General features: G+C 54.0%; 1 long non-coding RNA gene across 1 annotated transcript; it reads right to left on the bottom strand.

Moving 5' to 3' along the window:
* Window positions 1-4,804: 4,804 nt before the first annotated feature.
* LOC125755160 (uncharacterized) lies at window positions 4,805-12,694 on the bottom strand. The gene is made up of 3 exons (XR_007410935.1): window positions 12,570-12,694; window positions 8,605-11,542; window positions 4,805-7,177 (listed from the first exon to the last, which is right to left on the bottom strand). It is a non-coding gene; the product is annotated as an uncharacterized LOC125755160 (long non-coding RNA).
* Window positions 12,695-13,827: the final 1,133 nt, after the last annotated feature.

Genomic DNA, 13,827 nt, shown 5'->3' with positions numbered 1-13,827 from the left:
CATTTGCTGTCAAATCCCCCGTACCTAGCAGGGTATCTGGGACCGAGTAGGCTTTTAATAAATATTTGGCAAAACAAAAAGACAGGAAGAGGCAGGGAGGGAAGAGGGAAGGGAAAAATCCCAAATCTCCCCTCCTCCTAGGCCAAAGCTTCTTCAGCTCCATTTGGGGGCCCCTCCAGCCTCCCCCCCAACTTCCTACTGCCACGTAGGAGAGCTGGTCTCCAATTTGGGTCAGCCCACGCTCAGCCCGGAGCTGTTGGCCAGGGAACGACCTGGCCTCTCTCCAAGGACTGAGTCTTCTTCTTAAAACCGATTGACATTTCCACTTAAAAAAGATATTGTCCAGCCCAAAGAAGCCCATTGCACACTTCCTGCCTGCTGCTTGCTCAGCTGGGGCCTGGCCCGGGCCAGCTCTGGCTTTTTATCCTATTTGGGCATTTAAACGACCCCCTGCTCTGGCCCGGTTTCGGGGGCCCGTGACCCACCTGGCATCTATAGAGCCATTTCCCACAGGCAGCCCGCTGCCCACTTCTCATTAACAAGAGGCAGAGCGGGGGTCCAGGCTGCAGGGCAGATCCTCAGTGGGACCAGCAGAGCCGGGCTTCGTGGATGGGCCCAGCCAGAGGCTGGCACTTGGTCTTGATCATACTCTAATTCCCCCTCATCTTGGTCAGAAAGGGATGTGGTTAATGTAACACTGTGGAAGGGCCCTCAAACCAGCCAGAGAGAAGGTGCACACTTTCCACCTGGGATGCCAGATGTGGATTAATATGAACACCTGGGGCAGCCCGGGTGGCTCGGCAATTTAGCACCACCTTCAGCCCAGTGTGTGATCCTGGGGACCCGGGATCGAGTCCCGCGTCGGGCTCCCTGCATGGAGCCTGCTTCTCCCTCTGCCTGTGTCTCTCCCCCTCTCTCTGTCCCTCATAAATAAATAAATAAAATCTTAAAAAAATATGAACACCTGATGACCCAGGCGTGCTGTCCCCGTGGGCACAGCAACAGGAGGCATCAACAGCCCTTGCTTTCAAGGAGGATTCACAGGCATAAACAGACAATTAATTAATGGCTCTAACCCAGTGTTAGAATTCATGTGTGGCCACATAGCATTTTGAGGCATTTGTTTATGCTGAATTGTTCTCGCTGGGTCCCCCTCCTTCTCCTCCCCCATTAAGGCAGCAGCAAGCCTGGCCTCGCTGCCTGGGGAAGGTGTCTGGAAGCCCAGGTAGGGGAGAGGCGGCCTGGCTTCCCGGCGTGCCAACCCCGTGAGGAAGGCAGAGCCGAAGCGGTGACACGGGCTGGCGTGCAGCAGGCTGAGTCCTCGTGTCCTGTTTCTGGGCCAAAGGCAGCGGATCAGTCAGGATGGGCAGCACCGGGGCTTGTAACAAGCACACCCTGAGCGCCGGTGGCTGAAGACAGTACAGATTTGTCTCTTGCTTATTGTCCACATCCACGACAGGTGAGCAGGGCAAGTGCGCTCATCACAGACACCCAGAGACTCCAGCGAAGGGAACAGCTGCCCCCTGACTGTGGCCAGGCGCCGGGCTGGAGGGGCTCAGCCTGGCCATTCAGTGCCCTCGCCTGGGCCGTGGCCGTGGCCCTGCTGCTCGCAGCTCATCCCCTGCAGGTAGTCCTACCAGGTGCCCGGAAGGGTGGGGATCCAGAAGTATTTGGTGGCTGGCACCGATGTCCACCAGACACCCTTCCAGCAGCCGTCAAGCAATATCGGCGTCGTGTGGGCTGGGGAGTCTGCGCTGAACAAGGTACAGGGAGAGTCTAGCTGGGGAGACAGTGGACGAGCAGCGAGACAGTCATGACCTAATAGCACCTACGGCGAGTGCTGCAGGGGAGGAGTGCAGGGTGCCAGGGCGGCCGCTCAGGGCCATAGGCCCTCATCCAGGGGTGTTTGCACGGCCTCCCTACGGGACTGGGCTGATGTTTAAGGGCAAACGTACAGGATGAGTAGGGTCCTGTAGGTGAGTGAACGAGGGTGGAATAGCCTTCTGAGAAGTGGGCAGGGGGTTACGGAAGCCCTGCGGCCACAGGGGGTGTCCCCTTTGCCAGGAACTGCAAGACAGCCATTATTGCTGGTGAGAAGCCAGGAAGGCCAGCAGTCACATCATTCATGGCCTTGTACGCCGGATTTAGGGATCTGGCCTTTCTCCTAAGAGCCATGGGGAGCCATGGAAGGTTTCAGAAGGGGAGTGGTGATGTGGCAATGGACAGTGCCCTCTCGTGGCCCTGGGAGGAACGGCATCTTCAGTGCTTTGGGGCAGCAGCAGGCTGTAGAAGGTGCAGCCAGGACCTGTCCTGGGCTTGGTCCTGAGCCTTCCTTGCAGTGTCTGTAGGTACAGTCCTGTCTGCCCCGTCGATGCTGGTGCACACAGCTCACAAAGGCCAGCCTCCCAAGGCATGCCACCAAGCCATGCTCTCCAGGAGACCCCAGATGGACCTGCCACCACCGCATGCAGCAGATGCAGGCAGCCGGTCTGTCTGGCCTGGGTTTCTCCCAGCCAGTGCCGGGTCTGGGTCTGACTTCAGAGGGGGAGGGAGGGGTTTCTGATCACCGTCCCCTTAGTCATCTCTGACCTCTGGTCTCAGACCTCGGATGAGTGTGTGCATGTAGGTGCTCTGACACACAGACCGCGAGCAGGGACAGGATGATGGCAACTCGAATCCTCCGCTTTGCCGGAGGCAGATAAGCCCCCAGCAGCCAGAAGATGGGGATCTGGTGGCTGCCACCCACACCCTCCCTCACACGCTCGTGACGTTTCTGCCTGAACCCGCAAACGCTTATCGCAAAAGGCAGGCAAGGGGTTAGCCTGGCTTGGGCACTTCTGCAGAGCACAGCCTCAAGCTGGAGACTTTTAGCAGCTGTTTTTCTTCATTTTTTTTCTGTGTATTTCAGACAGGATGACTTGAGCCAACTGGACTTTTTGGAAAGAGGGATGAGATGTTTTTCCCCCTCCATTTTCAGAAGGTAACACCCATGCCCGGCATTAACAGTGCCAAAGGGATGGTCAGGGACCTCGCCTTCCTCTCACCCGAACCCCCTTTCCCTCCCAGTTAGCAGCTTCTGTCCTTCCAGAGAGACCAGACACATCGGGGCAACCACATTTCACCAGTTCCTGTGAAAATTTGCTCCTGTGAGTGTGCTCTGTCCCTTGCTGGCTGCTGGCTTTGCTTCAAGGGAAGAATATTACAAAACAGCTCAGAGGGGCACCTGGGTGGCTCAGTGGTTGAGCATCTGCCATCGGCTCAGGGCATGATCCCGGGGTCCTGGGATCGAGTCCCACGTCGGGCTTCCTGTATGGAGCCTGCTTTTCCCTCTGCCTGTGTCTCTGCCTCTCTCTGTGTCTTTCATCAATCAATAAATAAAATCTTTAAAAAAAAATAGAACAGCTCAGAGATTTTCTTTTGGGGTTCCCCCCATCACCACTCCCACTGATGTCACAACCAGCCACAAAGTGCAGCTTATCACTCAGGGCAGAGGAGAACTGATACAGGGGGATAAACACTCAGCGCTTTGAGCTGTGAAATAACTTTCTGACGTTTTCTGGAATCCTTACTCAGTGGTCTTGAAAGTCGGGCTGTCAAGGGAACTGCACGTTTCTGAATTCCCAAACCTGGTTGCTCTCGCATCAAGAACTGCACGTGGAAGACAGACCTCAGCATGAATCAGAGGGGAAGCTGCAAGATGCAGCTGAGGGAATAGAACATGGAAGGGAAGAACAGAAGAGGCCTGCGCCCGGCTGCGGCAGTGCGGTGGGAGGTGGAAGCCACATAGAGATCGGGGTCCAGCCTGGGAAACAAGCACCATGACGGGGGTAGCTGAGTGCGGGGAGCTGGGCATGCAGGCCACAGGACACCGAGGAGCCACACAGCTGTGCTGTGACCTGAGCTCAGCAAGTGCAGGAGGCAGTTCTCCTTCCCCGTTCTAGAACTGAAGGGACAGATGTGCCGCGATCTGGGAGGGGGCAGGAGCCATTGGAGGAGACCCTGGGCCACCAGAGATGTAGCCACAAGGAAGGAGGGGACACCTGGCTTCTCCTCCAGGGTCCCCACTGGCCTCGGTTGGTGGACTCCGGCACCTGGGAGATATAGCCGCTGGGGATCCTGTGGCACAGAGGATGGGAAGGCCCAGGACCCCCAGCCCAGCACCACCTTCACGTGGCCCGGAGCCTGACAGAAGAGCCCTGTTTCCCACGGCTGTGTGCAGCATGTGGGGTTTCAGAAGTTGTGTGGGCCCCAGAGGGGCAAGTGGGATATGGCCAAGGGGACAGGTTGGTGCACACCCGGGGGGAGGGGAGTCACCAATGCAAGGAGCAGGGTGACCCTGGTTGAGGATCACAGAACAGCCAAGCTGGGGACTGATCCAAATAGCATCTGAGTTCGGAGTTCCACAGCTCAAATAACGTAACGCAGGTGACCGAACACTGGCATGGTACTCAGGATGCCAAAGCCCTGCCTCGAGGGCCCGAGGACGGTCTGAATAGATTTCATGAAATCTGAGAGTGGAAAGTACTTCTAAAGAGCCAATATGATTTTAATTATGTGTAAATGAATGTAATTGTTTTTTTTTAAAGATTTTTAGGTAAAGATTTTATTGATTGATGAGAGACACAGAGAGGCAGAGACATAGGCAGAGGCAGATGCAGGCTCCCTGTAGAGAGCCCAATGTGGGACTCGATTCCTGGGCCTCAAGATCACAACCTGAGCCGAAGGTTGATGCTCAACCACTGAACCACCCAGGTGCCCCTAATTATGTGTAAACATTATAATAAAAAAACAAAAAACACAAGAGCACAGAATGATTCACTCATTTTTGCACATCTGAATGCCTGTCCACAAATTCCGAAAGCCTTACTACAGTAGTTGAGAAATGCCCACCACATGCCACGGCCTTCGCTGCTCCCCGAGGTCCACGTTGCTCAGTGGTGTCCTTGGCATCTATGTTTTTCCTCAAACCTTTCCTCCTTCTGCATTCTAAGTCATTTTTGGGGTGAGGAATCACTTCTTACTAGGAGTGGAGTTGATACTTATCTCCCTGTTTGGAGAGACAGGGGGTACTAGTTAAGTTCATACTAGCTGCTAAAACAAGCCAATCTCCACATTTCAGTGACTTAACACAACTGGAGTTTGTTTTCTGCTCAATAGGGCAAAGTAGGTGTCAGGTGGGGAGACTTAGGGACCAGGCTCTTCCTTCTTTGACTCCACCACCCACCAGCAACCCTTGGCTTCAGCCTCCTGGCTTCAGGCTCCTGCGTAGGGCCAGAGCAAGGAGGAGAAGGTGTGGGAGGTCTTTAAGAGGTGCTCAGGAGTTCACCTGTATTCAGTCACCTGACTGCAAGGGATGCTGGGAACTGTAGTCCATCTGGCCCAGGAGGAAGAGGAAAGGGGCGGGTGGTGAGCAGCCAGCGTTTGCCCCCCTCCACCACACACACACACACAGAGGCCCCACGAGAGTGCCTGTATGGCACCACAAACATCCCCCAGCAGGTGGAGCCGGTCGGAAGCCTACTGGTTTGATCTTCATTCCAAGGCCTGTGGGCCCAACGCCGGTCTCACTGCCACGCTGCTGGGACGTGCACCTGGACCATCATTCACTCCCTCACAAGCAAACATCTGCAACATCTACAGCATGGCTAAGACTGGTTCCCACTCCCTGAGGGCGTCCGGTGTCCCTGGAGCCAACAGACCCAGGAAGAAAGTGCAGAGGAGGGGAGTGAGGTCAGAAATCCACTCTGTGCACCTGTGCGGCAGGAGGCTGCCTCGGAGCTTCAGGTAAAGCCTCACAGCTGAGGTCCCCTCGAGAAAGGACGCCACAGTCTCAGCAGGCAGCCTGCTCTTTCCCGTGGCTCACCCAGTGGGGCCAGGCCTCGGACCCTCACCATTGGCACCCCAGCTCGCCTCTCCAAGCAGGAACTGTGCTCTTTGAGCTGCAACTTATGCGCAGGTGAGTCACTCATGCATGAGGCTGTGACTCAGCCGTGTACGGTGGGGTTTCTCAGGGCTTTTGGCCACGGGGCAAGGTGATCCATCACCGTGTGTGTGTGTGGGGGGTGCTGCCCTATGTACAGTAGGATGTTTAGCAGCACCCCTGACCCCCTAACCACTAGAGATCATTAGCATTCCCCAGTCTCTGTTGTAACAACAAAAATGTCTCCAGACCTTGCCAGATGTCCCCTGGGGGGCAAAGCAGCCCCAGTTGAGGACCGTGAGTTTAGAGCAATGGTTCTCAGCACCTGATTACACATTTGGATCACCTGGGAAGCTACAGAAGCTTACTGGTCCGGACCCAGCAGGTCCACTCCTAAGTAGGTGGCTGAGGTAGCTGAGCGTATGCTTCCAGAGCACGCAGGCCCATGTTCCCGTCTGCTTTGTTATAATACTAATAACTAAGAGCAGCTCCAATGACCGTCAACAGGAAAACAGATGAACAAATCATGATGTATTCCTATAGCGGAATAATACTCCTCAGCAAAGGAGGAAAAACCCAACATGTCTGAATCTCACCGATGTTAAGTGGAGCAAAAGAAGCCTCACGGCCCATGTGTGTGGAGCTCTGCAACAGGCAAAACCAATCTGTTGTGACAGAGGTCGGGAGAGTGGCTATTGCTGGGGGTATGTTCCGGGATGCTGGGGATGTTGTGTCGTTATCCACAGGGTGACACAGGGGGGTACATGCATATAACACTCCAGGCTGTGCACTTGCGGTTTGTGCCTATCGTCATCTGTAAGCTCTTCCTGGCGCTCGTTTGCTGTGACCACTGTAGTAAGTTACCATAAACTTGGTGGTGTAAAAGAACAAAATTTATTTTCTCTCGGTTCTGGAGGCCAGAACTGTGAGATCAGGGCATCAAGGCCAGGCTCCCTCTGAAAGCTCTCGTCTCTTCTGGCTTCTGGTGGCTGCCGGCAGCCCTTGGTTGGTGGCCACATCCCTCCCATCTCCGCTTCTGCCGTCACGCTGCCTTCCCCTCTGTGTGTGTTACGTCTCCTTCTGCCTCCCTGTAGTGATGCAAGTGCTTTGGGGCCACCAGATGATCCAGGATCCCGCTTACCGAACTCAAGAGCATCAGTCATACCCGCAAAGTCTTTCCCATGGAAGGGAACATTTACAGGTTCCAGGGATTGGGACCTGATACCTTCGGGGACTGTTGTCCAGCCTGCCATATACCTAAATTAAAAAGAAATTTTAAAAATTACCAGCGTGATGGACCCACCCTGCACCAATTGAACCAGAATCTCTGCTGTCTTTGTTCACAAGTTCCCCTGGGGTCCTGGTGTGCAGGGTCCTGGAGAATGTGCTTCCCTTCTGCTCCATGTGCTGTGGGGCGCAGGGAATGCACATTTTGTGTCTGTCACTTTAGCTCCAGCACATGGTTGACCTGATGGACTTATCAAACACCAAATGAATGAACACGCAACTATAGACACTAGTAAACTCTATATTTTTACTCATAATACTTTTGACACCAAGCAGTTCTTCGGTTTACTGTGGATACCAGCTGGGTGTCCCACAACTTCATTCAATCCTGACACTACCTGGAGTTAGCGTAGACCCTACAGGTTAGGGCTCAGACCCATAAGACTGCCGCCACTTAAATTCCAGTCGCAAGAAGCAGGACCCCAGACTGCCCACACTCCTGTTTGACTTGGCTACACTTTGAGGGTTCCCATGACACCCTCAGGTTTGATAATCTGCTGTATCAGCTCACAGCACGCAGGAAACCACTTTCCTTTTACTGGTTTCCTTTTACTGGTTTCCTTTTACATTTACTGGTTTATTATAAAGGATACAAATCAACAGCCAGGTGAAGAGGTACATGAGGGCGGTAGGGGGGAATCCAGTAGGAACCTCTGTCTCCTTGGAGTTTGGGGTGCACCACCCTCCTGGCACATGTGTGTGTTCACCAAGCCAGAAGCTTTCCAAACCCCTGCATTGAGAGTGTTTATGGAGGTTCCATTATGGAGGTGTGATGGGTCCCCAGCCCCTCTCCCTTCCCTGGAGGTTGGAGACAGAGCTTCAGATTCCAACCTTCTAATCACACGGTTGTTCCTCCGGCTCCCAGCCCCATGCTGAAGCTATCTGGGGGCTGCCAGGGGTCACCCCATTAGCATGGACTCGGGTGTGGTTGAAGGGGTCTTTTTGGACATAAAGACACCACTTTCACCACTATGAGGAGGTGACCGGTGCTTTAGGGGCTCTTGTGGCAGGAACCTAGGACAAAGACCACATATATATTTCTTACCACAGTAGAGGTTGCATGTTGTCACTGTAGACTGGAATGATTTAGAGTCAAAAGACACAGCTTCAAACTCCAGCCCTGCCCCTTACTGGCTGAGTGACCATGACCTCGGCTGAGTGACCATGACCTCGTCCCCTCCCCTGTCCCACCCTGTTTCCCCACCAGCAAAGTGGGGATGCCAGCGTTGTGGGGAGAATTCATGAGAGGATGTCTGTCCTTGCAACCTGCTCGAAATCCAAAACAAATGCACTTCTCCCATGGGGAAGTGTCCCACGCTCAGCCTGTTTGTAAATACTTCTGGGTAAATCAAGGTCAAAGATGCTGAGTGTTAGGCCAGAGGGATTTTTGTGCCTACCTCTATGTGGGCAGAAGAGAAATGGCTGAGCTCTGCTTGAAGACGATGAGGAGGGACTCCTGAAGAATTTAAGTGGGGATGGTTTAGGCCCCTTTCTTTAAAAATTATCCTTTAAAGATTTTATCTATTTATTCATGAGAGACACAGAGAGAGGCAGAGACACAGGCAGAGGGAGAAGCAGGCTCCATGTGGGGAGCCCGATGCGGGACTCAATCCTGGGACCCCAGGATGAGTTGAAGGCAGATGCTCAACCGCTGAGCCACCCAGGCGTCCTGGTTTAGGGCCTTTTGAGGAGGAGAGCTGCAGACACCTTTCCAAGTCGTTGACATCCTAACCCAGGTTTCCTCTGCCTGCACGACGGTACACCTAGTGCCATTGAGCTTGATGGGGGGAAACTAACAGAAGAAAATAAATGCCAAAACAACAACGAAAGCCCCATGTTGGAGAGCTCAAAGTCTGACAGCCCTTCCACAAGAAGCCCTGCTTGGTTTTTGATTTCAGGCAGGTTTGTGGGGCAAGAAAAGGGCCCAATCCCATGGAAATTTCCTAGTAGGGTTTATTTTGAAGCAAAGGTTTGGCAGCCCTGACCCAGTCTCCTTGGCTAGACAGTACTTCTTTGAAGAGAGTCAAAAACAGCAGAACGATGGGAAATGGTTCTGGAATGAGCTGGTGTTAGTGGAATCCTCTTCATCCAAAAAGAACTGCCAGAGACCAGGCCAGGCTTCCCTTGCTTGATGGAATTCAACTCCACTCACCTGTGGTCAGCAAAATAACACCCCTCGCCCCCAGACGTCCTTGCCCTAATTCCCGGAACCTGTGTGTATGTGACCTTGCGTGGCAAAAGGGAATTTGCAGATGTGATTGAGTTTGGGATCTTGTGATATGGAGGTTATCCTGGGTTGCCCAGTGGACCCAATATAACCATCCAGTCCTAAAATCCCAGAGCTTTTCCAGCTGTGATCCAAGAGGAGAAGGCTCTAAGAGATGCAATGTTGCTGGCTCTGAGCTCAGGCAAGGGCCCTGAGGCCAGGAATACCTTCCCTATAAGCTGGAGAGGCAAGGAGTCGGTTGTCCCCCAGAACCCCCAGGAGAGCAGCCCTGCTGACACCTTGATTGAGCCCAGAGAGACCCTGGTTAGAGATCTGCTAACCTCTAGCCTCAAGACAATAAATCTGTGTTGTTTTAGCTGCTAAGTGGAAATGGATTACAGCAGCAATAGAAAATTGGAAACGTCACCTTTCTTGGGCACCTACGATGTGCCGGTGTTGCTGGGAGGGAATTCGAATCCTCATGACTGCTGGTGATGTGAAATTTGTGATCATCACAGCTAAGGAAGCTAACTAAGGCTCAGTGACATGATAGGACACCCAAGAGGCCCGATTGGGGATGGAACCCTTGGCTGAGTCCAGCCTCCCGGAGCCTCTAGCTGCTCACAGGTAGGATGGGTGTGCAAGGGTGATACTTTCTTCCCAACTGCCACTGTAGAGCCATTATCATGTCCACCCTGGTTTCCTGTGTGCAAAGACCTCCCCAACAGACACCATCTGGGTGGATGAAGGCTATGAGGCTCCCACTGACCAGAATGGGAGGCAAGGTGCCTGGACCCCCATGTAGTCCTGATGGCTGTGTGACCTCAGGCTGGTCCCTACACCTCTCTGGGAAGTGTGTCGTTTGGGTTGGCAAACACCCCTGCAGAGCCAACCTCTGGGGAGCCTGTGAGCCACCTCGGTCCCCCTCCAGAGGACTGCCCAGCGTGGCGGCTGCTGTAGGGTCTGTGGATGTAGCCTGGGAAGTCACACGGGGCCCTTATGACAAGGACAAGCCCTTCTGCTATCCAACAGGCAAAGGCATGGATTTCTCTCTGCCAGGAATTCCCACTCTAGCCCTCCATCCTCACCCAGGCCTGTGTACAGGGCTGGGGCTGAGCCGCTGCGCTTCCTTCCTCATGTCACGGCTCGGGCCTGGCCCAGCAGCAGAGCTCTGCATCCTGGCATGGCCTTGCCACTGGGCAACTGGCTGACATCAGGCCAGCTGCCTCTTGCAAGGGAAACCTGGGGAACTTCCATCTGTGAGGGCAGGTGGGATAGTGCAGGGCTCTCCAGCCATGCTTGCCTGCCCCCTCCCCCAAACATGGCCAGGAGGGGACTGTCCCTCTACCCAGGCTTTCTGACTCTTCAGTCAGCATGGGAGGACGTGTCCTCTGAAAAGATATGTTACCCCCAAAGCTGCGAGTGACCTGGTTTGGAAATAGGATCTTTGCAGATGTCAGGTTAAATGGGGTCCTGATGGGCTAGGGTGGGCCTGAATCCATTGGCTGGGGTCCGTATTAGAAGAGAGGAACATCGACACTGCCAGAGGAGGCCACGTGATGATGAGGCGGAGGCAGGAGTGACAGGCCCATAAGCCAAGGGACGCTGAAGGTTGCTGCAGGCACCAGAAGCCGGGACAGCAAGCAAGGGTCCTTGAGAGAACGGGGCCTGCCCACACTGGGATTTTACGCTTCCGGCCTCTGGAGCTGCACATTTGCTGTGTTAAGCTCCCAGTTTGAGGCAGTTTGTTACAGCCGCCCTGGGACATGCACACGCTCACTGTCACTGTCACCCACGTCTCCCTGTCCGCATGCTGAGGGAGCATGAGAAAATTGGCCAGCGTCCTCCCAACTGAACTCATCCGAATCCAAGGGCTGGCCTTCTTCACAGCTTGTGTGCTTACTTCATTGTTGGGGGTTAAGCTGCCCTTTTGTGAAGGGAAGGCCGCCAGCAAGAGCCCATTCTGCAGATGGAAAGCCTGAGCATCTCCGAGTGCGCCCATGCGGTCACCCCACACCCCGCCACCATATCTCTTGTTGCCTGACGATCCGATGCATGGAAGTGGGTCAGCCGCCTTCCTGCCCAGATGTTGGACCAAGTCCTCTGAATTCCCGGCAAAAGGGAGAGGTCTACAAGAAATTTCAGAGCTCAAATTAGGACAGTTGCCTGGCTCGGTGACCTGCTTCGTGGAGAGCTTGGGAGGTGACTCCAGCCTGGGCAGCATGACCCGTTTCCATGAGTGCAAACCACCCTTAGCCCTGTTGAAACAGAGGCAGGCTCCAGGCCCGAGGTTGTGGCGGCTGGACTCCGTGAGCCCACTGGTCAGCCCAGCCCAAGCCGCACGGCCACCAAAAGCCACCAGAAGCCACAGGAGTCTCCCCACCCAGGTGACCTCTCCTGCTCTGTGCAGACCCTGTTGTCTGCTCGAGCACCCACAGCGGCGCCCATCCCAGGGAGGGTCAGACCGGGTACCACCTCCCTTTCCCTCCCTGGCACACAGCAGCTGCCGGGAAGGCCCGTGGGCACTGCGCATGTGGGCAGGGTGCCGTTGTGCAGAGCCACAGGGGCCGGGAGGGCAACCGCCAAATGACCCATCTTCGAGCCCTGGAACCTCCGTATCTCAGAAGAGGACGCCAAGGCTCCCAGAGGAGGAGCGGCTTGCTCTCGGTCCTGGTATTTACAGCCTCGCACAATGACAGGGAGGCAGGTGTGTCCTGCAGGGCACACAGTGGGTCAGACAGTTGGGGTGTGGGAGAAGTGGAGGCACTTGGGGCAGGAGAGTGGAGATGGCTCGAGGCCGGGGGGCACAGGGCAGGGGTCATAGACCATTCTGGGAGTCAGAACTCTCTGGAAACACAAGTAGACCATAGCTGGGGTTGACCGGGTCAGCTCAGTATTAGCTCTAAGCCATGCAGGGGTCCTGTCCTTCCCAGCTAGTGAATGCTGGGCTTCCCGAAACTACTTCCGGTAACTACGTAGCTCTCTCCATGGATGGCATCTCTCTCATTCCAGTTTCTTGGGCTCAAATCCCCGATGCCTCATTTTCATTCAGATGCTGGGTTACCACCTGTTACTTCACCTTCAAAATGCAGCCCCAGGCCAGCCACTCTCCCAGCCGCACGGCCTCCAGCTGGCCACGTGTCCCCTCGCCCTTACCTCTGTGGTCTGTCCTGGTGCAGCAGGTCATGGGATGCTCCTGTGCCTTCCCAGCTTAGAAGCCTCGGAAGGCTTTCCATCTGTATTGGGGTGAATGGAGTCCCCCCTCCAACTGTTCACATTCATCTAGAACCTGTGCATATGAGCTTATTTGGAAATAGTCTTGGCAGAGGTCAAGTTCAGATGAAGCCCTATCAGAGCAGGGTGTGTCCTACTGTGATGACTGGATAGAGATACGGGGGCAGACAAGCATGTGAAGACAGCCAAGGGATGCCTGGGGCCCCTAAGCACTGGAAGAGCAAGGAAATGTCCTCCCCTGGAGCTGTCAGGAGCTTGGCCCTGCTGATACCTTGATCTTGGGCTTCCGGCCACTAGAATTATGAAAGAATGTCTTTTATTTTACACCACATAGTTCACTTTGTTACAGCAGCCCCGGAAAACGAATGCAGTGGCCAAACGTGGAGCAGGAACACTGCACCCTCTATCTGCCTGGTGGAGGCTTGCAATGCCCATCATATAGCAAAGGCTCTGAGAAGTCCTGCAGGGAAGAGCATGTTCCATTTTCCTGAACACATTCCAAGGCAAAAGTATCCATTCTCACCTACCCTTTAACCTCTTATGTGATACCCTTTGGGAAATGTTGACTCGAAAAGCCCTAAGATCCTCTCCAGACTGAAAATCCTGTGGCCTTTGGAATTGGAAGCCAGCCCATGAAATAAATAGAAATTTATATGCATACTAATTAGGTGCTTTTTAAAAAATAGCCAAAGCATTCTTCCATTTGGGGGGAAGCAAAATCAGTCCACGGAAGAACAACTGTTCTCGTTAACCAATCAGGTATGAGCACCACTGACCACGTAGGACCCTCCATCGGAGCTCCATCGATGTGTGAATGAGGACAATTCTATTGTGCAGGATTATTTCCTTGGGCTGTGTTCCTAGAAGTGGAGTGGCTGAGTCAAGGACTTTGTATTTTTTTTTTAAGACATTTGATTCATAGTGTCAAGTTGCTGTCCAAAAAGTTGTACAGATTTGAACTTCTACCGGCACAAACAAGAAGTCCCCACTCCCCGCTTCCATGCCAGCACTGGGCATTATCATGCTTGACACCTTGAAATTGTCCTTTTTTGACCACAAAGGTAAATAAGAACTTTTATTGGGTTATCTGAGTTTCTGTTGACTTGTGTCCAGAGCAGCCCGCCCGCCGGCCCATCCCGGCCAGTGCAGGACTCTTGCCAGTGACCAGGCAGCGGTGCCC

The sequence above is a fragment of the Canis lupus genome, chromosome 5, assembly GCF_003254725.2.
Source record: "Canis lupus dingo isolate Sandy chromosome 5, ASM325472v2, whole genome shotgun sequence".
Lineage (NCBI taxonomy): Eukaryota > Metazoa > Chordata > Mammalia > Carnivora > Canidae > Canis > Canis lupus.
Note: the sequence above shows the minus strand (reverse complement) of the source record. Positions and strands in the feature narration are given on the sequence as shown.